At 52.0% G+C, this 27,990-nt stretch overlaps 1 protein-coding gene across 8 annotated transcripts in view; it reads right to left on the bottom strand.

The window, feature by feature from the left end:
- Positions 1–27,990, bottom strand: part of SEMA4D (semaphorin 4D) — a 132,286-nt gene that overhangs the window by 40,670 nt on the left and 63,626 nt on the right. For 4 of the 8 annotated variants that reach the window (XM_043453726.1, XM_043453718.1, XM_043453724.1 and 1 more), the window contains exon 2: positions 7,552–7,613. The gene's annotated coding sequence lies outside the window, so the exon portion shown is untranslated. Of the gene's footprint in view, positions 1–4,160; positions 4,198–7,551; positions 7,614–8,934; positions 9,006–18,951; positions 18,976–22,852; positions 22,875–27,990 lie in introns of those variants that run through there. The other 4 variants (XM_043453720.1, XM_043453723.1, XM_043453721.1 and 1 more) reach the window with 4 other exon arrangements.

The following is a 27,990-nucleotide window of genomic DNA, read 5'->3' as shown; positions in this document are numbered from 1 at the left end:
TGCTCAGACTGTGCACCATATGTGAGGTGAATATATGATGAATATACCCGCAGGTGAACCTGTGGATATCAGTGGATTGGAGCAATTATCGGTAACACTGGGGTCTGCCTCTGACCCAAGGCCCCACCAGGAACCCAGTGAACCTCTGAGATGGACTCATTCCCGGCTTCTCAGGAAAGGTTTAAATGAAAACACTGGCCTGAGCAGAGGCAGGACCCTTGCCAACCACACGTGGGGAAGAGAGTGCAGCGGGACCCCTGCATTCTCTACACGCTGCCCCCAGGGCCCCCCAACGCAGTCCACAGGTGCTCAGTCTCCTCCTCACGCTGAGTACCCTCTTCTGCAAAATGGGGGAGCAGCTGCCTCTCCCCTCCCCCACGCGTCAGTCATCCTCACCTCCTCCTCTTCCTTCCACCCCCACCAAGCCAGCCCATTTCCACGTCTACCAGTCCAACTGACACCCCGAAGCCCTCCCTTTCTAGAACTTTCACCTTGCCCCCATCACTGTCAGCCTCCTGACCACCACTCTTCAGGGTGTCCAAGGGACAGCCAGCTCCTCACTCCCTCTCCAGCGGTCCTCTTCCGGCTCAGCCTCCCCAGACCTCCCTCAGCTTGCCCCAGGCCAGTGCCTGACCAACTGTGCTCTGACATATCAGAGCAGACCAAACCACTCAAGAGGGTCTGGGGAGACGTTTTGGCTTCCTGTTGCCCTGGTTAAGTCACCGCCTCCAGGAAGCGCTCCTGGCTCCTTCCTCATTTTGCCTGGGAAGTTATCTCTCATACCCCTGGTGGGCTTGTCTGGCTCTACAAAGCCTCGCAGGGAGCACAGCTCACCCTCCACAGTACTCTGGGTGGGGGAGGGTCTTTTTTTAATTGCATTTGCTTTTTATGTGTAATAAGGGGCACTACCACCCCGGCTCCACTTCACTAAGGAAGGAATCACAGGGGACTTCACGGTGAGCACCTGCCACCTGGGGGATGTTGGGCAAGGGCCAGACACCAGGAGCCAGGCCACATCTGCCCGCCCAGCTTCCCTGCTCGGGCCCCACTCTGCACCTCCTCCTCCAGCCCGAAGGCTGCCTGGCCAGGCTCCCTGCCTCCACCCAGTGTCTGTTCTCCATCCCGACGTACCTATTAATCAAGGAGTACACCGAGTCTGTTTCCTCCAGGGACTGGCCCATCCTAGGTGGAGGCGGCACCTCTTGTCAACAAACAGCTTAAAAGGGCATTATTTTCAGCTTTTTGATTCCTGGAGCCTCTGTCCCAGGTCCTCGAGCCTGGCAGAGTAGCTCGAAAGCAGCCAGAGCTGACGCATGAATGGAGCATGGCTTTGCGCCAACACAGCTATCAGAGGACGGGCCCTGGGCTACAGGCCAAGCCCACGGGGATGTAGCCCAGACACCCAGCGACAAGGGCGCAAGCCACACTGAACGCAACATCAGATACACCAGGAGGCTGAGGAGGCTAGGAGGGGAAGAAGAGAGGGCTGCCTCACGAGGAGCCAAGTCTTGGAGAGGCCCATCACGTGGGTCACATGTCACCCTCAGCCTGGGCCCAGGGTGGGGTCCCTGCTCTCCAGCCTTTAGTAGGGAAGTGAGGTACAGGTGGGTCCAGAAGCCCAGGCCAGGTGAGAGGCTCCGAATGGGACTCATTCAGCAATCCCAGAGTGTCCAGTGAACACTAAATATACCCACAGAAATCCTACGCAGCTGTAGGATACCCAGGCCCTGGGGGAGAGCTGTCAGCGTGGATGATGCTACCGGCTGGGGATGCACCAGATGCAGGCTGAGCTCATTCCCAAGTCCATGTCCACCACTACTGGTCCAATAAAAGCAACGCTCATCCCCCCACCCTGAACTCTCCACAGCCTCCCACGCCCTCACTTTTGCTTCTGTTCTTGCTTCCTGGGGTAGAGACTGCTGGCTTCCTGTCCCAGCACCCATGTCCCTCCATTCTCACTAATAGTATTTTGATTTTACATAGGAATGGCAGTTTGGCCAGTTTTCCTGGTGGCAGTTCTGAACAAAGAACTGTGAATAGAAGTTAGAGAAGGTAGGAATTCCAGGAAAGTTTTTTTTTTTTTTTTTGTCATACATTGATATGAATCAGCCATAGATTTACACGTATTCCCCATCCCGATCCCCCCTCCCACCTCCCTCTCCACCCGATTCCTCTGGGTCCTCCCAGTGCACCAGGCCCGAGCACTTGTCTCATGCATCCCACCTGGGCTGGTGATCTGTTTCACCATAGATAGTATACATGCTGTTCTTTTGAAATATCCCACCCCTCAAAAAACTTTCCTGGATGCCCATCAGCAGATGAATGGATAAGGAAGCTGTGGTACATATACACCATGGAATATTACTCAGCCGTTAAAAAGAATTCATTTGAACCAGTCCTAATGAGATGGATGAAACTGGAGCCCCCTTATACAGAGTGAAGTAAGCCAGAAAGATAAAGAACATTACAGCATACTAACACATATATATGGAATTTAGAAAGATGGTAACGATAACCCTATATGCAAAACGGAAAAAGAGACACAGAAATTCAGAACAGACTTTTGAACTCTGTGGGAGAATGTGAGGGAGGAAAGTTTTTTAAAGGAGGCTGACTCAGCTTTATTTTGGTTTTTTTTGGTTTTTTTTTTTTTTGGCTTCAGCCTTTCCTCTTTTTGCTGCCTGGAACTCAAACTTGATGGCTGGAACTCTGCCAGCCACCTTGTGAACATGAAGGTACATGAAGATAAGAATCTCATTCTAAGAACAGCCAAGTAGAATTCCAGAAAAACTGAGGACCCTCACAACATACTAAAGACTTTACACCTGCTTTCTTCTGCCTACCTCTAGACTCGATAATAAATTATTTAGCTTTTTAAATTACTGTTTTTTTCTTCTAGATCTGTTGCCAGCAGTTGTATATAATTACAAACAGACACAACCTCTTTGTAACACATTTACCAAACAGAAGCAGCAGCCAGAATAATGTTTTTAATGTAAATCGGAGCATATCATTTCCCTACGTGGAATGTTTCTCCCTCAGATTAAACCCAAGCACATGGACTTGGCTGACCTTCTATCCAGCCTCTGCCATTTCATTTTCCCTTCACCTTTTGGTCCTAGCCATTTCTGGATATATGGAGCTGCAAAGAGTTGGAAATGACTGAGCGACTCACAACAACAACAAGGGCCACCTGCCTTGTGTCCCCAGATGGCCTTTAAAAAAACCCACATGAACAGCCAAAGGTCAGGAGGGTCCACGTCACACAGAGTTGACTCCTCTTGGGGGAGGGAGTGTGGGGGCCAAATGTTTTACTTTATGATTTGAAAGGGTTTGATGTTTGCTCTTTTTCAACAAGCATGCATTGTTCTGTATAATTTTTAAGTGCTAAGCAAAGCACAGGGCACACACACACAGACACACAGCCACGGTGCACTCAACCAGGGACACGGACTCTGAGACTGCTAACAGGATGCTGCATTAAGAATCAAAGCCTTAATGTTCAAATGGATACAACTGGACCAAGCGCCCATCCTGCCGGCTTCCATGGGTGTTTCTGCTGGGAGCCGAGGCTCTGGAGTGCACACTTGGCCTCCCCCATGTCAAAGTGTCACACTGAGACAGGAGCCCATTAGAAAGACAAGGTCAACACAATGTCACATCCATTACCTGCACATAATTGTGCTGCTGCAGCCGGAGTACACGACCCCACTTTAAATGTCAGGAGAATGGAACCCCAAGGGGTCTCTGAGCCCATCCCTCAGGGGCCTGTCAGTGTCTGTCACACAGCAGCCTTCCACCCGAGTGACTGTGAATCATGTCAGCGGGTGGGACAGAGAAAAACAGGCTAAGGGCTGTTTCAGGAAATCATGCACACGTCTGTGCATGTGTGTGTGTGTGTGCATACATGCATACATGTGCACGTGTGTATCAGCGTATGTATGTGCTGTGTGCACATCTGTAAGTGTATGCGCTCCATGTACTGTGTACATACATGTACCTATATTTATTCAGGTTCATTCATGCATCTATATACCTTTAGGTATGTGCATGTGTGTCCATGTGTGTACATGCATGCCTACGCAGTATGTGCAGCACACAAGTCCTGATCTAGCACTGTGTTCCCAGATGTGCCTAGTGACTGAAGGCTAGGATCCTACCAGGAAGGAACTGTGGGCCAAGGGTGTTGTCTGAGGTCTGTCCTGCCCACACCGCACCTCGCACGCCCGTGGGGGGAGGGACCAACCACCTGTGCAACACCATTCTACACTTCACATGTGGACTGTCTCTTTGGAAGGTGTGCGGTGCCCAAGCATAGCATGTGCACCTGTCTCTGAGCCCAGATAGTTTAACGCTGGCTAAAAGAAGATAACCCCCACCCCTGGCCTGACTTTACTGGTCGGCCTGCCTCTGGGGAGGAATGTGTGTCCTTCAGGGTTGCTGACACCATGGGGAGCTCGGCACAAGATATGCTCCTAGGCTTGTTTCCCCAAGGGTCAAAGGATGCTGTGTGCACTGGGAGATATTTGAAATGCCACTAAATCTGGTGTTTCAGTCCTCACTTAGACCTACAGAGAGAGCAAACTTAGATAAATGACACTGTTGAAAAGTTCTGCCTTAAAACGTAATTTATTTGCATTCTTAATTTTCTCCTAATCATATAAGACTTTCCTACCTTCAAAAGTAACTCCAAGGGTTCTTAACTCTACTAATAAAGAAATGTAACTTAAATAAAACACCTAAACATTTCCCCATGAGGCAGAGAGAAATTACTTCAAAAGATTGCAGTTAGAGGGTGCTGGTGGGGCTTCCCTGGTGGCTCAGATGGTAAAGAATCTGCCTGCAATGCGGGACACCCGGGTTCGATCTCTGGGTTGGGAAGATCCCCTGAAGAAGACCATGGCAACCCATTCCAGTATTCTTGACTGGAGAATCCCATGGACAGAGGAACCTGGCAGGCGACAGTCCATGGGGTCGTGAACAGTGGGACACGACTAAACAACTAATGCTTTCAGTTTTCAGGGGTGCTGGTGAGGTGGAGGATTTCTGACGGCAATTCTGAATTTCCAGACGGCTCCGACTTCCTAGTGATTCTTGGGCAGCAATCCTATGGACCAACCCAGTGTGCAGAGCTACATGGACGAGGACAGGCCCGTCACACTGAGGGCACAAGGGCATCTGGAGGGATGCGCCTCCGTGGGGGCTGGTTAAGAGACACGTGCAGGGCACTGAGGCGGCTCCGTCGGAACTGCCAGAAAGCACATGGCATCTCGACCGTGTGGAAAGACAGGCATAGAGCAGCAGGCCAGGGAGATCCGTATGTGTCCAGGCAGGAAGCACCGGTCTACTCACACACACACAGATACGCACAAAAGACACACACAAAAGGACACACACAGGGACAGAGGTGCCCAGTCTGTGCCGGGCTGTGCTGAGTCGCTCAGTCGTGTCCGACTCTTTGCGACCCCGTGGGCTGTAGCCAGGCAGCTCCTCTGTCCATGGGGACTCTCCAGGCAAGAGTACTGGAGTGCGTTGCCATGCCCTCCTCCAGGGACAGGTACCCACGGAAACATACAAAAGGACGCAGGCATGGCCACAGACACACAGGTGCACATACACTCATATGGACACAGACACACGTCCAAGAGTTAACACTGATTATCTCTGGGGAGGGGGAACGGCCAGGGGACTCACATTTTATGTTTGCTTTCAAAACAATGAATTACACTTTATACTGCTTTGCAAAAACTTAATATATTAAATTTTTATGTCTCCTCTATACTATATTCAAGTCAGTGAGAATATATTATATCGAGAACATTAACCTGTGGAGCTGTGTGTAATGTTCCACAACCCAGCCCATTTCTTGGTGTTTACTCTTGCCAATTTTTTTGCCCTTTTTTGCACTTACATAAAAATGAGAAGTGGCTTCTTCTCTTGCATGCTTTTTATGACCACAAGGTAAAAGTAACAGGAATCTACTCCTGCCATTCCTTTGACCTTTTTACATTTACATAAAATGAGAAGTGACTTCTTTTTCCTGCATATACTTCGTGCTATTATTATAATAGATCACAAGGTAAAAGTAACAAGAGACTCCACCCTCTTAGGCCTTTACATTGGAATTCTCCAACAACTCAATGTAGTACTGAACAGAGGAAACACTCTTACTTTCAATTTTCCTGTGTCTCAAAATCTTTCTTTAAAACAAAGTGTCCAGCAAACAAAAGACAATCTATGGGAAAATACTTGGAAAAAAATACTTATAATATAAATGCCTGGGACTAGAATTCCTAATAAGTGCAATTATTCCTAGTAACTGGGCTTCCCAGATAGCTCAGTGGTGGATTCTTTAATCCACCTGACAATGCAGCAGCCACAGGAGATGCAGGTTTGATCTCTGGGTTGGGCAGATCCCCCAGAGGAGGAAACGGTAACCCACTCCTGTATTCCTGCCTGGGAAATCCCATGAACAGAGGAGTCTGATGGGCTACAGACCATGGGGTCACGAAAAGTCAGACACAAGTGAGCACACACTGAATACAAACACACACTCCTAACAACTACAGAAAGAAAAACTCAAACTACAGAGCTCTGGCCCAATAGAGCAAATAATTTAAAATGTGCACATACATAACCAGTCAATACACACAGAAAGTGCAAAGTGTCCCTAGAAGTGAAGCTGTGTTCATTAAAACTGGCGCCCAAGCTGGCACAACTGGTTCTCGCGATTGCCACGCATGGCAGATACCAAGGACCATCCTGGCAGCAGGTGTATCGAAAAGCCAGAGGAAATGACAACCCTACTTGCTCATCCACAATACATGAATAGCATAACAGGAAGAAAGGGATGTGAGGGCTTGCCTTTTGTTTTTACCAATTAAACTGGCATATCTCTGTCCTCTAAAGCTAGAGGTACATGGCTGACCATGTATTTACCAACAAAAATTAAGACTGATCACAAAATGACTCGATTTCACAGCAGATGACACAGACAGTGCTCTTTTCACACCAGACCTCATGATGACCCCCACGTGGGTGTGTACTCAATTGTGTCTGACTTTGCGACCCCGTGGACTGTAGCCCGCTAGGCTCCTCTGTCCATGGGATTCTCCAGGCAAGAATACTGGAGTGGTTGCCATTTCCTTCTCCATGGGATCTTTCTTGACCCAGGGATGGAACCCACATTCCTGCATGGCAGGCAGATTCTTTACCACGGAGATACCAGGGAAGCCTCCCTGTACTCCCAAAAAAAGAAGATGGGGCCTTTCAATGCCTAGACCAGGGGACTGCATTTCAGAAAGGGGGCAGGGGAAGGCGCACAGGGTGGAAAGGCGGCTGGGGCAGGGGGAGGAGAGAAAAGAGAGGCAGTGCCCCTACTGCCCTGGGGGCTTCCCCTTAAGCCAGCCCCAAGGGGCAGTGGCCAAGTCCAGATCTTTGCCCCTAACATCTCACAGGAGGACCAACCTCCAGCTGGATCCCACTGAGGCTTCTATAAGGTGTTAACTCGGCTAAACTGCAAGATACATTGAGAAACAAAGGGGATTTTACCTGTATCTTGTGCCTTCTCGAAACTTCCCAATGGTTTCTAGAAGTCTTCAGAAATCTTGGCTCTGAAAATAATGGGAAACAAGAATATTTAAACACTTCAACTATCCACATAAACTCAACAGTATTTCTGAAAAGGCCCCAAAAAGAAACTCCTGCCTTCACTTCCGGACCCCCGCAGCTAATTCTCTGACCCAGGACGGCTTGGCATTTGTGCACTGTGCTGGCAGGAGGGAGGGAGTGTGCAGTCACTCGCCCATGAACAAAGGAAGTACAGCCTCTCAGTCACCCATGTTCAGATCTGGTCCCCAGCCACTGACCACCACCATTTCCCTGCAGAACAAGCCATTCAAATATGAGCCAGAGTCACTGTCAGCTGAGAGTCCATCAATCAAAAGGGTATTATCTATTGTCTACTGACTTCAGATATGTATTCTTTAGAACTCACCTTCATTGAAATCCAAAGGCACCAGGCAATGAAGGAAAAACAGATACAGAGAACATATTTACAAGAAAATGATTTCCTAAAGGATCCCTTTAATTCATTTTTTTCTTTGCTTTTCATTGTTTTTAAGCCAAAACAGCAGAATTTCCACAGCTGTGTAGCCAGTCTCTATATTATACATTACCCCTTCCCAGTGTAGGATGGAGCCCTCAAAATAGGAATCCTCAAATCCAATAAGATCACTGACTCTCAGATAAAGAGAATCAGAATTGCAAAACCAAAGGTCACCGTGTAGGATTAAAGAAGGTTTAGAGGCTGGTTACATGGATGCTGACCCCTCTATGACTGCAAACGATCCAACATATTTTTTAAACCTCAGAATCAAACCCTAGCAATGTGTATGGTGGGAATTATTTTTTTCTTTTGCTTTAAGGGTTGATACAATTCCTGCCATTTTTCTTAAGACAGCTGAGAAGTCAGAGATGCTCCCTGGAAACGCGGTTACTGTCTCATCTCTCCCACACAGCCCCCGGGGAGTGGGACCATCAAGTCTGCAGCACAGAGATCAGTTTGTATCCCTCTCTTACATATCCACCCAGGACACATGATTTCCAGGGCCACCCAGGGCCCCCTCTGGTGCTCAACAGCTTGGGTCAGCAGATGAGACCTCAAAGTGACAAGCAGAGATGATTGGGATTCACCCAGCCCCACTGTGCTCTGCTGCCTACCACTGGGTCTGGGTCTTTCCTATACCAGCGGCTGCTTCTGATGGCCGATTTACAAGCAAAAATATCTTCAGATGAGCTAGCAGGGAAGTACCCCTGGACACAGTTATATCCATCCAAGACAGGGAACCTACATCCCCTGTTTAAATGCTGGGGGAGGGGCTGGCACAACTGATGGACAGGTGGTGGGCAAACGCAATGAACCGTGGGATTTACCTGTTCACACGGGGCTTTCCTATCACGAGGGCAGGCGGGGCATAGCAGCCACCTGGGGACCGCTGAAGACACTTCAGGGAACAAGAAAGCGAGTCACCCGTAAGTAAGAGGTTTAGGTAAACAACGTGAATACCAAGAATTATAAAACCGAAAAACTTCTCTCTTCTAGAATTCAGTAAGTCTTTGTCATTTCAGTAAACAGAAGCCCAGAGGTGCTCGTTCTGTGGTTGGAGGACAAGTCGCGTATCATATTCACTCTAATTTCACAGTATTGAGCAACAGATGAAAGAAAGCAGGCGAGGGTAGGTGTGGGTGGGTGTGTGTGTCTTAATCACCTCACACAATGCACTTGGATGCCGGCACCCTCATTTTCCACCTTCAGGCCAAGTCTCCCTATCTCCCCTCTGTCAAACAGCTTCTAGCCCCCATGTTCCTGAGTGAAAACACTCACTAACGGCCCAGTCAACTGCGAGGCCCCATGGGGCCCCCGTCGTCTGCACCCTTTACCACAGCAATTTTTCTCTTCTCCCAACATAAAACCCACAGGCTATAATTAATTATCACCACACTGAAGAAGGCAAAAGACAAGCTCTATATGCAATTACTAACCACATCATTCTTGTCCTCCCCCAAACTTGAAACTTTTTACTTTGTATTGGGGTGTAGCTGATTAACAATGTTGTGGGTTCAGGTGAAGAGCAAAGGGACTCAGCCATACATACACATGTCTCCATTCTCCCCCAAACTCCCTCTCATCCAGGCTGACACATAATCCTGAGCAGAGTTCCATGCGCTATACAGTAGGTCCTTGTTGGTTATCCATTTTAAATACAGCAAACTCCCTAACTGTCCCTTCCCCCTGGCAACCATAAGTTCATTTTCTAAGTCTGTGAGTCTCTTTCTCTAACCATTATCATTCTAATTATGCATCTCCTCTGACTATGCATGTGTGTGCCTGCTCAGTCACTTCAGTGTCTGACTCTGTGGGACCCCGTGGACTGTAGCCGGCCAGGCTCCCCTGGCCACGGGATTCTCCAGGCAAGAATACTGGAGTGTGTTGCCACCCACTTCCCGACCCAGGGATCGACCCTGTGTCTTCAATGTCTCCTGCACTGCAGGTGTATTCTTTACCGCTGAGCCACCGGGGAAATCCCCCTGACTCTGCATATGTGCTTATAATTCACATAATGCACAGTCCATTTGCAGAAGAGAGGAATGAAATAAATCAGGAGAGAAATGTTTCCCTCTCACACTGGCAGGAGAAACTTGACCTTCAACTCCCCCCCAACACCACACCTCCAACCCTGTAGGAGGGTGTGGGAGCCCCAGTGACCATGCCCTGAAGGCAGCTGTTTCAAGACTGTTCATAACAATAGCACAGAGCCCCGGTGAAGGGGGTCTTTGTCTTGCATGCATCTTGCCTACATTCTGCCAACATGATCTCACCTGAAGGCCCCTTGCCTCAGCAGTAACCCAGTGTTCTCTTTAGCGCATGGAGAAGACACAGGTACATCCCAGGCATAGGACTCTATGGTGAAAATGGCCTTGTTCCAGGTCTGGCGTCTCCATTTCCCAGCTGTATGTCCTTGGGGAAGTTACTGGACTTTTCTGTGCTTCTGTTTCCTCATCCAGAAAGTAGGTCTAATAATAGTACCTATCTCATTTGGTTGTTGTGAAAATCCACGAGTAATCTATATGAAGAGCCTGAAACAGTGTCTAGCGGCCAGGAAACTGTGAAACTATCAGGTAGGACTCTCCCTACCTGTGAAGCAGAGCCAATTATTCCTAACTTGTTAATTACCTACCTTGTGAGATATATATTGGGTAGGCCAAAAAGTTTATTTGGGTTTTTCTGTAACATTTTATGCAAAAATCCGAACGAACTTTTGGGACAACCACAAAAATATTAGGGTTTGGCCCCCAGCATGTGTAAGCACATTCCCCACACCCCCTCAATCAGGGCTCTGACAGCCTCCTCCTGTCACGGGAAATTGAGAGCTCAGTGCCTGGGTGTGCCTGGGGCCACGGCCACACTCTCCCGGGAGCAGGACCCCTGCTTCTGATGGTTGTGGACGGGGACGAGCCTCGAGCCTCATCTGCTGAACGTCCTCACTTCAGCCCAGAAGCCCACCCTGGAGGTGCCCAGGCACTTCACTCACACGCCGTCTCTAGGGGCAGCGTTCACACGCAATGGGGCCACGGGGTGACACCCGCCAAGATTCCAGGTCCAGACCCTCTGACCCAGCAGTTTTCTACCTGGAATTCAGCTGGGCACACCCTCACATGTACAAGATGCCCAAGTATGAGACTGCTGACAGGAAAACTCTAGAAATACCCAGAAGTCCATGGTCCATCTGTTCATGTGCATGTGTGCATATATGTATGTGTTTGTATGTATAAACGTGTATTATGTGCTACATATGTGTAAGCTGATTTGTGTATGAGCTATGGCACATCTACAGGGTGTGCAGCTATTAAAAAATAAAGAGGTCACTGAGATGAAACGATGTTCATGATACTTAGTTCAGTAAAAATTAAGGTTCCCAACAGTGTTATAGTATGCCTCCTGCATTGGGAGTGCAGAGTCTTAGCCACTGGACCACCAGGGAAGTTCTGGGTGTATTTCATTTTTGATGATGTGTATTCTTCAGTACTATTTGAATTCCTACCACATGCTTTCCTAATTAAAATATTTAAAATCTGATATTAAAAGCAAAATGTATTAAATGTGAAAAACTTGGAAAATAAAAAGTCGAAGAAGAAAACATTCGTGGCAATTTCAAAACACAAGTTATTATAACTATTAAAAACATGAGTCCCTTTTTGAAATTTACTACATGCACTTCATCAAAATGGAAGTTTTCAAGAACAGTAGCAGACCTGACATCATCTCCAGCCTCTCCAACATTTTGGACATTTTGTTGGCAATGTTTATCCTAAGAAAACTCAGATAGAGGAAAGCATTTCGCTGCAGGTGAGTGCCCCAGATCCCAGCCTCAGCTGAAGGACCCTGGGAAGTGGGAGGGGGAGGCTGGCAGCCATGCGCAAGAGGAACAGAGAATGGAACTCAAGAAAGAACAAGGGACCTGTGGGCGGTCGGGCTGCCAGGTGGGAGGAGGAGAGGGGAGAGGAGGGAGGAGGGAAGGGGGGAGGGGAGGAGAGAGCGGCCCAGCAGGAACTGTGCCCCATCCTACCTGTCGCAGGCTTCCCCAGCACTGTTGCATGTTGCATAGTTAAATATGATAATGCTGGACATTCAGATCGTTTGTCAACTTCCCACATAAAATTCACTTTTAAAGACTGATTTTCTTGTTTAATTTTTAAAAGACTGATTTTTAACAACCAGCAAAACTTAAGCAAGAAGGCTTTCTTTCTAGAAGGCAGCATCTATCTGCAGAGGTCAGGGGCCACACGGAGAACACCGGGAAAAGACTCAGCCCTTAACCTATACGGCGGAGGGGGCCAGTGGGGGTGGGGCAGGAAACAGGCTCAGAACTTATTCACCACGTTTGTTTCCTTCTACTGGGAAATATTGCACGTAACTTGCATGACTTATATTCATTTGATTTGACTCACTTCTCAGTTTTCTATTAGTTAAGCTGTTTTTGAAAAGGTGTGTTTTCTATGCTATTAAACACAGTCAACATCTAGAGCATTTTTTGTACTGCTTTCAAGGCAACTAAATGCCTTAATTCAGCTCATGTTTATTCTCCCCCTAACGCGGAAGGCTGCAAAGTGTGGGGGCCAGAGTCTAGACTCTGAGGCCAGCCTGCCCAGGTTCAGGCCTGGTGCTGCCACTTCGCAGCTGGGTGACCTAGAAAAGTCACTACCCCGCTTCTCAGCTACTCCCCCAGCCTCTCCACTCCCCTCAGCTACTCCCCCAGCCTCTCCACTCCCCTCAGCTACTCCCCCAGCCTCTCCACTCCCCTCAGCTACTCCCCAGCTACTCCCCCAGCCTCTCCACTCCCCTCAGCTACTCCCCCAGCCTCTCCACTCCCCTCAGCTACTCCCCCAGCCTCTCCACTCCCCTCAGCTACTCCCCCAGCCTCTCCACTCCCCTCAGCTACTCCCCCAGCCTCTCCACTCCCCTCAGCTACTCCCCCAGCCTCTCCACTCCCCTCAGCTACTCCCCCAGCCTCTTCCACTCCCCTCAGCTACTCCCCCAGCCTCTCCACTCCCCTCAGCTACTCCCCCAGCCTCTCCACTCCCCTCAGCTACTCCCCAGCCTCTCCACTCCCTCAGCTACTCCCCCAGCCTCTCCACTCCCTCAGCTACTCCCCAGCAGCTACTCCCCCAGCCTCTCCACTCCCCTCAGCTCTCCCCCCTCCCCCTCCACTCCCCTCAGCTACTCCCCAGCCTCTCCCTCCCCTCAGCTACTTCCCCCAGCCTCTCTCCCTCCCCAGCCTCTCCAGCTACTCCCCCAGCCCCGCCACCTCACTCCCCCATCCCCACTACTCCCTCAGTTCCCCACCTCCTCACCTACTCCTTTAACAACCCCTCCCCCCCAACCCCTCAGCTACTCTGCTGAGGAAGCTGCATGAATGAGGAATTTAACACGTGCCCACCACAGGAGTATACTGTAGTATATACAGTGCATGCTACACCGAATCAATGTTAACACAGAAACAAAACAACACTGCACTGTTGTGATACAAGTGGGGACACCCCTCAGTGGGGGCAGAGATCCACCAGAACCTCACAGCCACACACAGTCACCCTGTAGCAGAAACAAGTGTCGGGGCGAAGCGGGTTCCTCAAGCCAACACCAATCCCCACAGTGGTCTACTCTGTGATCTAGCCGGCCCAGACTGAAAGCTTCTCTTTCTAAAACACACTGTCGTGACATCAGCTTTTACTACCAACCCCTCGTCCATGAACCTGAAAAGCTCTAAACTCTAACTCCAAACTCCATCACGTCCTTTCTGCCGAGGTCCATGCGCGGGGCTGGAAAGAATTTCCAGACATGAGGCAGAATGAGAAGAGAATAGAGTTCATTAGTGCTGTTAGAACATCGGGCTGGCTCAAGGGAGAGCCGACCCCCTTTGAAGGCTAGTAGCCAATTTTTATAGCCTCACTCCCCACCCCAAAATTCTCTGGAATTTTCCAGAGAAAATTCCTACTGGAATGGCGGCATTAGATGATTGGTTAGGATGCTCCAGGGTGGGGCAACAGCATCAGTATTTTACCTAATACAGGGTAAACTGGTAGTTTACCTGGGAGGCTCAGAGCAACAGCTGCTATGGGGTTTGGTCAGTTCCAGAGATTTTGTCCAGTGACCTTGGAAAGGGCTCCACACTCTCTTTCAGAATTGGACTTGGCTGCCCCAGAGTGACCTCTACCCTCTGTTCACAAGATATGCCATGGCGCCACCCAGGGCCCCCTTCAGGCCGCACCCCTCCCACCCTCCTTCAGGGCTTAGAGAGCGCACAGTCCAGAACCGCCCCAGACATTCTGGCTGGAGCTCCCTGTGTCCCCAGAGTCTGCGTGATTTCAGGGGCTGAGAACCAGCAGAAACGCCACCACACTGCCTGCCTTCCCCAGGGTGATCCTGCCTTTCTGCTCCACACATCCCAGCTGCACCCCACTGGAAGCATCTCCACCACACTCATCCCCCCAAATCCCGGTGGTCACTGCAGTTTGGCTCATGGGCCAGGGCAGCCTGAAAAGTGCCCTCAGAGAGATGGATGGCTGGATTTGGCTGAGATTCACTTACTGGGTGTTGTGAAGAATTATAAGCAATAGGAATAATGAACATCCTACCAAAAGGCCAAGGTGAGATGGTGGTCAGAAGAGCAGTACAGGCACTCCTGACAGATTCTGCCAGCATTGCTCACAGTGGAGATTTCTACTGCGCTTTGCTGGGAGTGCGCTGTGAGTAACCCAGGGCATTAGACCCTCACCACTGTGAGTGAGTCAGGGAACCACGTCCCCCGTGGGCAACTCCGTGGAGTGTGCACATGCCTGATCATAAACACTGGCCACCTAGAGGGGCCTGTGGGGCAAGAGACTTGGCATTGGACGAGGGACACCACCAGCCGCGTGGCCTCCTGCTGTCTCTGGGAGTGGCAGTGACCTAGTCCCCAGCGAACCCTGGGGAGACAGGCTTTGTGTTGCTGCTGTGGAGGAGAAACAGACTCAAAAAAATGCAATAACTGGTCTGGAGCCACGATCAGAGCTGGGACTCCCTCCCTCCAGGATCTCGCAGCACCCAGAGGCCTTGTCAGCACCTCCTGGGCTCTGGGAGGGTGTGTCAGAGCAGGGCAGAAACCGCTCTGGGGAAGCCCTGTGTCTCCAGCTGGAAATGATGCCCCTTCTGCCCTGGAGCCAGCAGCTCCCACCCTTCCTTCTCCAGGAACTCGAGGCAGAGACGAGGGGCCATCCCAGCCCCACAGCGAGCACTTCAGAAACAGTGGTTCCTTCCCTTCACCATTCGGTGAAGATGTCACAGAACCTGCCCAGAAAGAATCATCTGGAATCTGGGGTAGGTGGAGGACTGCATGCAGGGCAGGGCTGCATGCAGGGCTGACCCCCAGGTGGTCACAGCCCCCTCCAAGTGTCCCCAAGGAAGGAAGCACCTGTGGTTGCACCAGGAGACTGGACTCCTCTCGTCCTGCATGGGGCCCCCAGACCCAACCTGGCTGCAGAAGGACAAGAAGGTCTCTGACGAGGCAAGAGGAACTGGCTTGGGAGCCTCACCAAGCCCAGGCCCAAATGGGGATTTCTTTTTTAAGTCCAAAACCACAAAATGCCACTCTCTTTGCTTCATATCTAGTGATTCCTTAAAAATATATAGCAGAAGTACGAAGTGAGGCCAGCTTGACCACAGGCCATCATCCAGATTGAATGGGCAAGGGCTGGAGCCAACATGAGGCTCTGTCCTTTCAGCCTTGCTGCCTCCCTGGACTTGGCCATCCCTCCCGGCTTGGCAAACCCATCAGGGAACCCACATTCTTCTGCAAAAGCTCCGTGAAGGCCCAGGTCACCTCACCCTGGCAGGACACAAAGGAACAGTCATCACCCCATCATCTCAGGTCCAATTCCACCTCAGGAATTTGTGCACACACCATCTGCACAGACCTCTGAGTCTGATTCGCTGGCTTCCACACCCCTTCAAGGAGACTTCCAGGAACGTCAACTCGGCCCTGGACTCAGCTGAGCACCTTGTCGTAAAGCTTGTTATTTTGAGACTCTGCTGCTTTTGAACCACGTTCAAACCACACCAGCTACAGCCAGGCAATGGTGGACCAAGGGGCCTCTGTCTGTCTGAACGCAAGGTGCTTTGGAAACTGCCAGGAAGGTCAGAAGGGTATGGAGCCCAGCTAGATGGCCAGATTAGAAAAGGCCTGTGTCCCTCCGGACGGCAGGAAGGTGCCTGGGAGTCACCTCTGCTAGAATTCCCAGCGTGAGCTTGAGTCCAAGTCACAGTGAGGATTTGACTCTGCCGCCGCCACGGGGAACAGACCATCACAAGCCACTGCTGGCCGGACCCCAGTTCTGTTAACCTTCAACCTGCCCAGAGCCCAGCCTAGTGGCCCCCGGGGCCCGCAAAGGCCCTGTTTTTCCAGCAGATGGAATTCCACAGTGGGCGGGGCATCCCTTTCTGAACCCTGAGTCACGTTCCAGATGATTCAGAGCTTGTGAGACGCGGAGAAGTGGCAGCTGGTGCGTCACCATCAGGCTGTCACCTTCCAGGTGGAAAACCCCAGCTGAGGGGTTAATCTGCCTCACTCTGTCCTGCAGCCCCCAGGAGGCACCTCTGCCCTGAGACCACAGCTAGGGGGGAGGTTAGAAATGAAGCAGGAACAGAGGCTGAGAGAGGGGTCTCTAGCCAGGAGGTCTATCCTCCCAATCCATGCGAACCAAAATTAACTGAAAAATCTAAAAGACATTTGGCTGTTGTTGTTTAGTCGCTCAATCGTGTCCGACTGTTGCGACTCCATGGACTCCATCGGGCTCCTCTGTCCGTGGGATTCTCCAGGCAAGAATACTGAAGTGGGTGGCCATTTCCGCCTCCAGAGGATCCTCCTGACTCAGGGGTTAAACTTGCTTGTCTCCTGCCTTGGCTGGTGGATTCTTTACCACGGAGCCACCCGGGAAGCCCCAGAGATATTCTAGGACATTCTTAAACCACACAAGGTGGGCCGCCAGTTCCGCCCCCTCTAGGGTTCTGCCACCCTATCTCTGGGGAGGACAGCATCTTGGCCCAGAATGACTGGGCCCAGGGGCAGGGCACCTTCCTCAGCATGGGCCATGGTTATGCCAGGCCGTGGTTAAGCCAGGCCCCTGGTCAGGGAATGGCCTCTGGGCACTGCCCACACTCGCTACCTCACACAGGCTGAGCGTCCTCATCCAGAGACACAGGATGCGGAGACAGGATGCAGGGATGGAAGGAAGCGGCCCCCAAATATGGGTCTGGAACAGCGCCGGCCGGAGGAAAGGGCTCAGTTTTCTCACATTTCAGAATCCTTGGGTAAGATGCATGTGGTTTTAAGGGCTGAGTCAGTGTGAATAATCGTGCTTCACTAATCTCTTTTCTGACCGTCCGACTTGCTCAGCTGATAGAAAGCAGGGCTGTGAGCACACATCAAACATCCCCGTTCTGTGGAAGGTGACACAGCTGGGAGGCCTCACTTCCTGCAGAACTGGCCCTGGTTTGTGGCCAGCTGGCCGTGCCTTCCGCCACAGAACATCCTCCTCGGGCACCCCCTGCTAAGACCGACCCGAGGCCTGGGCAAGGTGCTGGGCTCCCCGTGAGCATGAGGGATGCAGGGTCTGGCCTTTCTCGTCCAGTGGGGACCCCTGATGACCATCGCCCCCAAGGAGGTCCACCTGACTCCTGCTCTCCTCACGCTGTGGGACATGGAGCAGGAACTCTAAGGGGGCAAATGTTCACCGTGGAGGGTCCGACAGGTGGACCCACTGGGTCCCTCGGGGTGGGCTGCTGCCCCCTGGGGTGGGAGAGTGTGCCTGGTGGGCTGACCTCAGACAGAAATGGCATGATCCCTGGTCCTAGGAACGGGTTCTTCCCTCGTCTGCAAAGCTGGCTGCGGGCCAGCCTCACCCAGGCACTTCTGCTTTCCCCGTGACCACACAGGAGGACGTGGTCTAGACAGATGGCCCTGGGCAGTGTGGGTGCCACTTCCCACAGAGGCACTTCCTTACAATCCCAGCCGTCACAGGCTCAGGACGCTGCCGCCCCCAGGGCCACAGCTTCCCTCTGGGCCCCAGGCCCACTGCCACCATCAGGTCTCTGCTGGGGAATCCTGAGTCATTGCATGCCAGACACAGCGAGGGGCTCAGGCTAGCTTGTGAGCACCTTCTGAGGGCCAAGTCTGGGCACCGTTATGGGCGTTAGCCACACCTGCAGGTGCCCAGGTGGGCACTGGGCAGCAGAGGAGAGGGTGGGGATCCTGGGCTCTCGGAGCTGCGCAAATGTCAACCCGGTGTATCCTCCGAGTTTCCGAGACTCTGGCCCTTCATTCCAGACAGGAGGGAACTGAGGCACTGACCGCTCTCAGTCCAGGCTGGCTCCCCCTCCACCAGGACCGTGCTCCCCCTGCACTGGGACCCTGACAGCACTCACGCCAGCCCTGCCTCCAGGTGTGGGGTGATGGGAGCCCCCAGGGAGGAAGTGCTCCCGGAACAGCAGAAAACCTCCAACCACAGGCTTCCTGTGGGGGCCCAGGAAAAGCAGAATTCTTGTCCTGAACCTTGACCCTGTCAGCAGCCAATGCGGCTTCCCTTAGGGCTGGTTTGGCCCTGCCCTGCCTACCTTCCATCAGTCTCTCAGCATCCTTCTCAGCCTCAGGGTCCCTTCCAGCCCCTCAAAGTTCTGGGTCTGGAAATTGATAGGGAGGGACCCAGGGGTGAAGTCATCCATCGCAGGCCCAGTAAGCAGTGACTCCCAAGGTACCAACAGTCAGGGTGGCCCCAGCTCCCAGGGACCAGACCACCTGATGCAGGCCTGCAGGCAGCTCCCCCCACCCCACCAGAGCCACCCCCTGTCCCTCTGGTTACCTGTAGCCTCAGCCTCACTCGAGTCACTTGTGAGAAGCCAAGCAGACGCACAGCGGAGCACTGACTTCCCCATCATCACTGCTTGCACCTTCTGGGGGTGGGGCCAATAAGGGAGTGAGTCAGGCCGCCTATGACCCCAGGAATGTACCAACATCTCACGGGGATTCCTCTTTCCAGCAACCACAATCATCATCAGATATTCGCGGATAAGAACACCAACGAGGCACATCAGTGTCGACCAGTGGGGTCAAGTGTCCGAATCCCACTGTCTGACCCTAGGGCTGCTCCCCACATCCCCTTGCAACTCCTCAGGGCTGCAAAGTGCAAATTTCCCCACTCCAAGTTGCAGCATCTGACCCAGGTGGACCACAGGGCATTAGCAAACACCTCTGGGCCTAGCTGGGCTCATTTAAATACAGTTTCTTATCAAAACCTCAACTCATTCCAAGTCAGGAGTCCAGCACACTTTGGAAAAGATGGTTTGGGCTGAGGACGCCTGCATCTGAATCTCCAGGCCATTCACTTATCCCTGCCTCCGGGTGATGCCTTTCCCCAGGGAAGTCGAGGAAGCAAGTCCTTTCCAAATAAATGCTCTCTGCTAACTAGGCCAAGCAGGAGTGCACACTACCCATTTTCTCTTGCTAGCTTAAGAGAAAGGCATAAGAGTGAAACGAAATAATTTACATAAACTGCAGTCTGCAGAGTGAATGAAGAGTGACATTAGTTTTATGCTCAAAAGAATGTGGTTTCTGTTCAATGTCAAGTTGTCTCAGGACATTCTGAAGACTCAACTGATGATACAACCTCATTAAAAACTTCGAAATTACAAAAGCTTGGGAAAGTTGCTGCTTCACCCCGTGCTCAGAGGGGAGCCCCCAGTGGGTAGCTCTGCATGGGGAAATAGTCTTGCCTGGCTGCCCAGGACAGGTTCCAGGCTTGGGCGGCAGCCACATCTAAAGCATCCACAGGTGATGGAAGTTTCTAGAAACATTTCAGCCACAGGGCCGGGGATTACTCAGACGCCAGGACACACGTAACAAGGCTCTCCCAACTTGCAGGCTGGAAACTTGCAGCACCTGCTCCAGCTTGTCCAGCCCACCCCTTCTTCCCAGCCCTCTACCCTGCCAGGTCCCTGGGGCATCTCTCTTCGATCTCAAAAAGCCAAGAAGAGCCACACTGGGTAACCCCCACTTCCCTTCCACCCCACACTGCTGCAGGGAACCCACTGTCAGTGCAATACAAGCCCCTCAGTCTCTAGTGGGAAACAATTTACTGCCTCCCTGGTGGTTCCTATTGCCAGGCTGCAAAGCCTCCTCCACACCCCCCATCCCAACCCTGGCAAGAGCTGGCACCTGGCCAGCAGCCCGGCCGACGGATCATTATCATCCCAGGCCAGGGGATCCACAACAGTTATCACTCACTGGTGAGGGCGGAGCTGGGCCTGGCTTTCTGGAGGAGTCTGACAAGCTCTGCCACACGGGTTTCCTTGGACTCAGCAATCCTACAAGTTCAAAAGGATGCCAGCCCAGGAGTGTTTATCTCCACATCGCTTTAACGAAAGTAAAAATTCAGAATCTAAATGTACACTCATCAGGAACTGGCTAAATAAATAAATACTACAGCAGCTCTGCAGGCAGCACAAACCATCAAGTTAACGCTTGTTGACAAGTACAGATAAACACAATATATCATTAAATGCAAAAGAGAGATGATAAAACAGCACTTAAATGTAAGCTTATTCATGTAAAGAAATTGCCAGGAAGGCTCACACCCAGAAGGGTGTGAGCATCGTGGCTCCAAGCACAGGCTGTAGTTCACTCCCTGATCCCAACAGGGAAGCCTTACCTGTCTCCACAGGTGAGCTCACTGGGGCCAAGCACCTGATCTTGGGCCATGACCTAAGATCATGGGGCCTAGCATGTTGGCCATGACCACCTGCTGCAGGCAGAGGAGGGGCACCAGGTACGGGCAGTATGCAGTTCAGGGGCATCTTTAATTTTCTTCTTCGGAGTATTCTGCATCTTCTAATTTTTCTACATTAGGAAATGCACTTTTCAGTCCTTTTCTTACAAAACAATCATGTCATTTCCAAACAACAACCGTTTCTCCAGATTCTTTCAGTCTTTTTGCCCCCAGGCCACTCCACATTAAAGGAGAGGTAGCCCCAAGGGCCCCCAGGAGTGCAGTCCTGCCATCCTTGGGGTGGCTTTCCAGCACTTCCTGTCCTCAGCCAGACTAGAATCTGAACTTTCAAGTCCCCAGTCCGACCCTGGTTACTCGTGTCTCCATCTCTGAGTGTCACACCGCATCAACCACCCCCCGCCCCACCTGTGCTGCCCCATCAAGCTGGCCCCATCCATTTACCCACCAGGAGAGACATAAATCAGTCTGGGTGCTGGGCCCAGCTGCCTGGGTTTGAGCTCTGGTCCCCTTGCCAGCTGTGTGACCCCAGGCCAGCCACTTAACCCCTCAGCCCCTCAGAGTCTGCAGATGCAGCTGGCCTAAAAGTACGTGGATTATTGTCACACATATTATTGTGGATTATTGGCATGATAGATGATACCCACTCACATTAGAGATGACATTAATATCTACCACGGAATGCCCGGAGCCATTCACTAAGCCTTTAACGAGATCATTCGTAGCAGTGAAGCTGCCTAATCCTGCCAGGGGCAACAGCTGCAAGAAAAACAACTCTTGGCCAAGTTTCATATTTTGCTCTTTCTACAACAATTTTTCCCAAAGAAACTGATCAGAGGGAAAGAGCTTTGTCCTTAAAGTCTGCGGAAATCCACCACTTCTACACACCTCCGAGCTGCTCTGGTCTTGGCCTGTGACTCTGACACCCTGTCCTAAAAGATGTCAACCTGCGGGGTTGCACCAGCTTACCCGAGGACATCTGGGGATAGGTGTTAGTGATGTGAGCAATTGCCTCCTTCAGCAGCCAAACGTTCATATTCCAACATAAAGAATAAGAAGATCCAAAAAAAAAACCAAAAAAAAGAATAAGAAGATCCATGGAAGGGAGGGGGAGGGCAGTCAGGGTTGCCCACAGCCAGCCTGTGAAATCCAAGCAAGGACAGGCAGCCTGTGGCCCTGCCCATGCATGGGAGTGAGGCCCACGCAGGGACAGCGGGAGCAGTGCCCAGAGCCGCCAGGTGCCTTGGACACCTGCAGTGGCTCAGTAATCACTGATTTAACTCTAAAACATTCAGTCACTGGGATGAGTCAGCTGCAGTTTTCAGCGAGAACGCTCTCAGAGAAGATAAATCAAACAGCCCTCTCCAATCTTGGAGGTGGCTGCCACGGGATCACCCAGGTCTTCAGTGGTTGCAGTAAGAGCCCCTGAAGAGATGAAGAGCCATTAGCGTCCATAATGGGAGAAGGGCTGGCACAGAGCCGTCCCCGACAGCCAGGAACAGGGCCACGTGAAGCTGCCACCACATCTTTCTCCGTTCCTCTACCCCCACGTGTGAGGCTGACCCAACCCACAGCCCCGATCCCATAACACTGTGGTCCAGGGGGAACAGAGCCCTGCTCGGCGGTCACCCAAGGACCCAGACGCACATGCCCATGGACTCTGTGCAAACAAGACAGAATCAGAGGGCAGGGCCAGCTGAGTGCGGTCAGTGCCAACCAGGCAGCCCCCCATGCTGCTCTGGGTACTGTTTCCCGCACCTGGAGAGCCAGGCGGGGACCCCGGGGGCACTTGGGGGCCCAGACCTGAGGACCTGCAGTCACGCCACCTTAGTGAGAGCCCTGGAACACTTAAATATGCAAGTGAACACCCTCCAGTGTCCTCTCCCGTAACAAGAATGTGCAACCAAGAGAAAGAGGGCTGAGCGGTGCACCCCAGGACAGGTAAGCCCAGAAGCGAGATGACTGGAGCATACACACCCACCAGGCCAAGTCAGCCCTGAGACCATGGCTACCAGCTTCCTCTCTTCAGGTCCTGCCTGCTCCACGGTTCAGCTTCCCACGTCCCCGGCCAGCTCTGCCCCCTTCACCTGTTAGGGGAAGCACGCTGATTGAAACCACCCACCCTGGCCAGGCACCATGGTAACCATTTGCATGAGTTGCTTTATGACAGGAGGTCCTGGTAAGGAACAGGGAACTAGTAAGCCTCCACCAACCAGAAGAGTTCGAGAAAGGTCAAAAAGAGACACCACCTGTTCAACTACCTCCCAGAATCCTTCTCTCTGGTACCCATCTTGGCTAAACAAGACGTGCACCACCAGGAAGGACTCTGAGTCAGAATTATTGGCTAAGAACAACCCGGACACTAATCCCATCACCATAAAACCCGAGGCTGCAAGCCATGTGACAGAGCAGTTCTCCTGGGCTCCCTTACCCTCCTGCTCTCCGCCTGGGTGCCCTTTCCCAATAAAATCCCTTGCTTTGTCAGCACATGTGTCTCCTCGGACAATTTATTTCCGAGTGTTAGACAAGAGCCCAATTTCGGGCCCTGGAAGGGGTCACCCTTTCTGCAACACACCTAGGAGCCCTGGCCATGCCCCTGCACAGCCAGGCGGCCCCCTCAGGGTGCCCATGCTGTTTCCTGCCCTGAGAATTCTCCAGCAGCCGTAAGGAGCAGCAGGGGGCCTCTGCTCACAGCTCAGACCTTACCTCTGCAGTTCCTTAGTCTCCCAAGGACAGTTCATTCCCACGGGAACTCTGCTGCCAGGGTGAAGATGAGGAGCTTGAGTCCTTCTCAGATGAGAGAAGGACCTCAGGAAATAGGGTGCTGTCCCCTCTCTACCGGATCTCCAGCAGCTTGCAGAGCCTGTCCCCTCAACCCACCCCCAGGGGGCTCTGAGCAGCCTCCCAGGCAAGAGCTTGCAAACACCCTGCACAGAGCTCCCGCCAAAGCTGTCTGCCCATCCACAGGGGACTCCAAAAACAACATGAGGCCACAGACACGGATTCAAAAGGACCAGACACACACGTGCACACAGCACATCATACCTGCCCACGTGCAGCAGAGACCGCGGAAGTGGGTGAGAGTGGGGGCCAAGGCGGGCAGAGCCCCCACGGGCGCCACGCTCCTGCCTCACATCAGGGCTGCTGAAGGCAGCACATGGGCAATGAGCGGTCCTGGCAAGAGTGAAGCTCCAGTCCTGGAGGTTCAGCCTGATTTTCTCAACCTGAAAGGCCCCAGAACTGTCAGCTGAGTGTTCTTTTCAACCATGCCCTGGAGCACAGTCCCCAGCCAGCCCATGCTGCTGCTGCTGCTGCTAAGTCGCTTCAGTCATGTCCAACTCTGTGCAACCCCATAGACGGCAGCCCACCAGGCTCCCCCATCCCTGGGGTTCTCCAGGCAAGAACACTGGAGTGGGTTGCTATTTCTTTCTCCAGTGCATGAAAGTGAAAAGTGAAAGTGAAGTTGCTCAGTCGTCTCCCATTCTTAGCGACCTCTTGGACTGCAGCCTCCCAGGCTCCTCCGTCCATGGGATTTTCCAGGCAAGAGTACTGGAGTGGGGTGCCATTGCCTTCTCCAGCCAGCCCATGGCCAGGTCCAAATGTTAACTGAGTCCAAGCTTGCCATGCTCACCACACAACAAGCCAATGAATCCAAGAGAGGTGTTGAGGCAAGGAATATGACTTTATTCGGAAGGTCGGCAGACCAAGAAGGCAAACTAATATCTCAAGATAACCATCTTATGGGCTTTGGGCACCAGGTTCTTTTATAGAACACAGGGCGGGTGGGGGTGGTGAGGAAATGTAAAAGAGGCAGAATAGAGAGGCAGAGGTAGTGAGGAAGTAATAGTAGAAAGGGCCCTCAGTCTTGCAAAACATCTCTGAGAACGCCTGTGGAAGGGATGTGTTAATTTCTTCTTTCCTGCAGCCATTCATGGGTGGGCTGGGTTGGATTATCTCCCTGTGAGCTGAACAAAGGTACTTTAGTTTAACGGTTAAGCCGAGGGGCAGGGTTCTCCAAGGCAGGCCATTAGGGTATGATCATAACAAAAGCAAGGAAAAGCAAATCAAAGAAACAGTTCCAACAGGGAGTCAAAATTGGTTCTCCTCTGCAACACAACCCCGTGCAGGGCAAAACGGGGCCACACTGGCCTCACACCCACCACTGTGCCCTGGCCTCTGGCTCTCCTTCCTCTTTGTACTCCCCCTGAGATGCCCTCTGGGGATTCGTAGGGCCTGAAGAATAGAGGTGGATTTGGTGTTGCAGAATGATACTTAGTAACCACGCGAAAATTAGGTGAGTTTCCAAATTGAGCCTTTAATTAAAGCAAAGACATACTCCTTAGGATGGTTACAATAAAAACAGAAAACAGGCATGGGTGAGAAAGTGGAGAAACGAGCCCTGGGGCCCTGTTGGTGGGAATGTGAAACCGCACAGCTGCTATAGGAAAGAGGGTGGAGGGTCCTCAAAAATTAAATACAGAATTGCCATAATCTCTTAATTCTACTTCCATTTACACACCCAAATGTACAGAGAGTGAGGTCTCAAACAGGTTTTTTGCACACCCACATTCAGGGCAGCATCATTCACAAGCCAAAGGAGGGCAGCACCCGAAACATCTACTGATGAAGCAGGTGTGAGATACCCATACACACAGTGCAATTATATTCCACAGCAGGGAAGAGGGCTTTCAGTGAATATGCCTCAGACACCCCCAACCTGCCGCCCTCCAAGATGGCCCAGCCAGTGACACCATCACCACCCAGCACTGCAACTGCACCCAGGGGTGCCGTGAGCCAACAACGCAGTCACTCAAAGGTGTACAGAGCTGGAACTGTCAAGAAAACACCAGCATCTAGGGCTACTCAGCGCTCAACCATTCACGGCTCTTCTCTCCAGGACCTGAGAGAGACAGGAGAATCAGAAGAGCGCCCCTGCACAAGGAGAGTGGTGAGGCTCAGGGGCATCTGGGAGCACCTGAGACAGCGTGGGAGCACCAGGAGCCCCCTCCCCTTCTAGAACCTCTGCCCTCACTGACTCGGCCCTTCCTCCAGGCTCACCCCACTGGAACAGACATACGCAGGTGGAGAACTCACATAGCACTGCCATGCATGATCACCACGGGAGCCGTCTCTAACTGTCTGAGCTCCAAGACCTTGGCCAGGAGACATAATGACCCTTCCAAAAAGTGGGCTCTGATAGCCTGCACAGCCAGCCGGGCCTGTCCCAAGTCCACTGGTTCCCAAGCCACGGCTACCCCATCCCCACCACAGGCTGGGGAAGCCGAGTTCCAGGCAGGGTCAGGGGCCACGGTCCTGGTGACAGCCAGGCTCCTGGAGACTTCAAGAAGTGAGGATGTCCACAGGAAGTTTCTGGTCATCTTGTGGACTGAGGCGCATTCTCCCCACCAAGAACTCCCAGCCACACACGCCAGGTTGACAGAGACCCACGGTCAACTGGAATACACGTCTGTGTGTGAGTGGTATGTGTAGTGTGTGGGGGTTTAGGGGTGTACATCTGTTTATATGTTCTGAAATAAAGTAAGAGATGATTGAGAACCCTGGAGATCAGGGTCAGAGCTGACAATTGTGTTAGACCAGGTCACAGTTCTCGTGGTTTGTTGGGAAAAATATTCCCCTCAGGGTAAAGTCCTGGATGGTTCAGACAGTAAAGGATCTGCCTACAATGCAGGAGACCCCAGGTCTGGTTCCTGGGTAAGGAAGATCCTCTGGAGAAGGGAATGGCAACCTACTCCAATAATTTTGCCTGGAAAATCCCACGGACAGAAGAGCCTGTCAGGCTACACAGTCTATGAGGTCGCAAAGAGTCGGACACAACTGATCAACTAACAAGGTCTAGAAAAATTTCTAAGGCAATTTTCACATGAAATGGGACAATGTCAGCAGTACGTCTGGTGGAAAGTATAACCATTTCCGAAAGCTTGTTCCTGCATTAAACCCACCTCTCTCATACAAACAGCTAAGAGGATAGTCAAATTCCAACCCAGAGAGGGCACTTCTACCAAAACCCAAGTTCACCAAGTCCAGAAGTATAGCATATGCAGACCCAATCCAGTAAGAACAGGTAGGATATGAAGGGGGAGTGGGCAAAATACTCAGAGCGTCTAACTTTCAGGAACTATCATAGAACCAGCTAAAAGCATCCATAGAGGAAATAAATCCGTTGGTCTTGCTTACACAAAGCTAAACTAGAGCTGCACAGATGCTTCTCAAGACCCATGGCCCCACTGTGGGCCTACGATGCTGAACCCAGTGGAAATACATAAGCTGGAATAGATGTGCCCCGAAGTCCTGAGCCACAGCAGAAGAAGGAGCTCAGATCTCAAGTCCAAGAGGGACAGTCCATTGAATTAAAAGGTCAGTTGGCCATGCAGAAGTTCAACTGCGTTGAGGGCAAGGGCACACAGGAGACCCGTGACAGGACATAATGCAACCAGAGACAAGGCCGGGACCAGGAACTTGGGGGTGTGGGGTTGGGGGAGTGGCTAGTCCAGAGCCAGGCTGTGGGGCTCCTGAAACCAGCAGCCACCCAGCGAGCAGCGAGGCACGGGGAAGCCACGCCTCCTGGCCTGTTCACACTGTCCTCTGTCCTCTCTGAATCGCGAGCCCAGAGCTCATGGCCGCTCACCTGGCCCCGAACGCATGTGTGCCTCATGCATAGCGCATGCCCAGTCAGGCCCCTGGGAAGGAAGGGATGCTGGACAGGAGATGACCGCTCCTGCCCTCCCGGTGTAGCTCAGGCCCGGCAGAGCACCAGCACATTCCTGCTCCCACCTTACCAGTCCCCAGACACACCACCTCCTCTTCCCTCCTGTTGTTAAATCCTACCATCCTCTGCAAAGGGCTTCCCTGGTAGCTCAGTGGTAAAGAACCCACCTGCCAATGCAGGAGACATAAGACACGCGGGTTCCATCCCTGGATCAGGAAGATCCCCTGGAGGAGGGCATGGCAACCCACTCCAGTATTCTTGCCTGGGAAACCCCATGGACAGAGGAGCCTGGCAGGTTACAGTCCACAGGGTCACAAAGACTCGGACACAACTACTTAGTGACTTAGCATGCACGCATGTATCCTTTGCAAGCCAGCGACTGCCACTCCCTT

Source organism: Cervus canadensis, chromosome 30, assembly GCF_019320065.1.
Source record: "Cervus canadensis isolate Bull #8, Minnesota chromosome 30, ASM1932006v1, whole genome shotgun sequence".
NCBI classification, from domain to species: Eukaryota; Metazoa; Chordata; class Mammalia; order Artiodactyla; family Cervidae; genus Cervus; species Cervus canadensis.
This window is presented reverse-complemented; position numbering and strand designations above follow the sequence as displayed.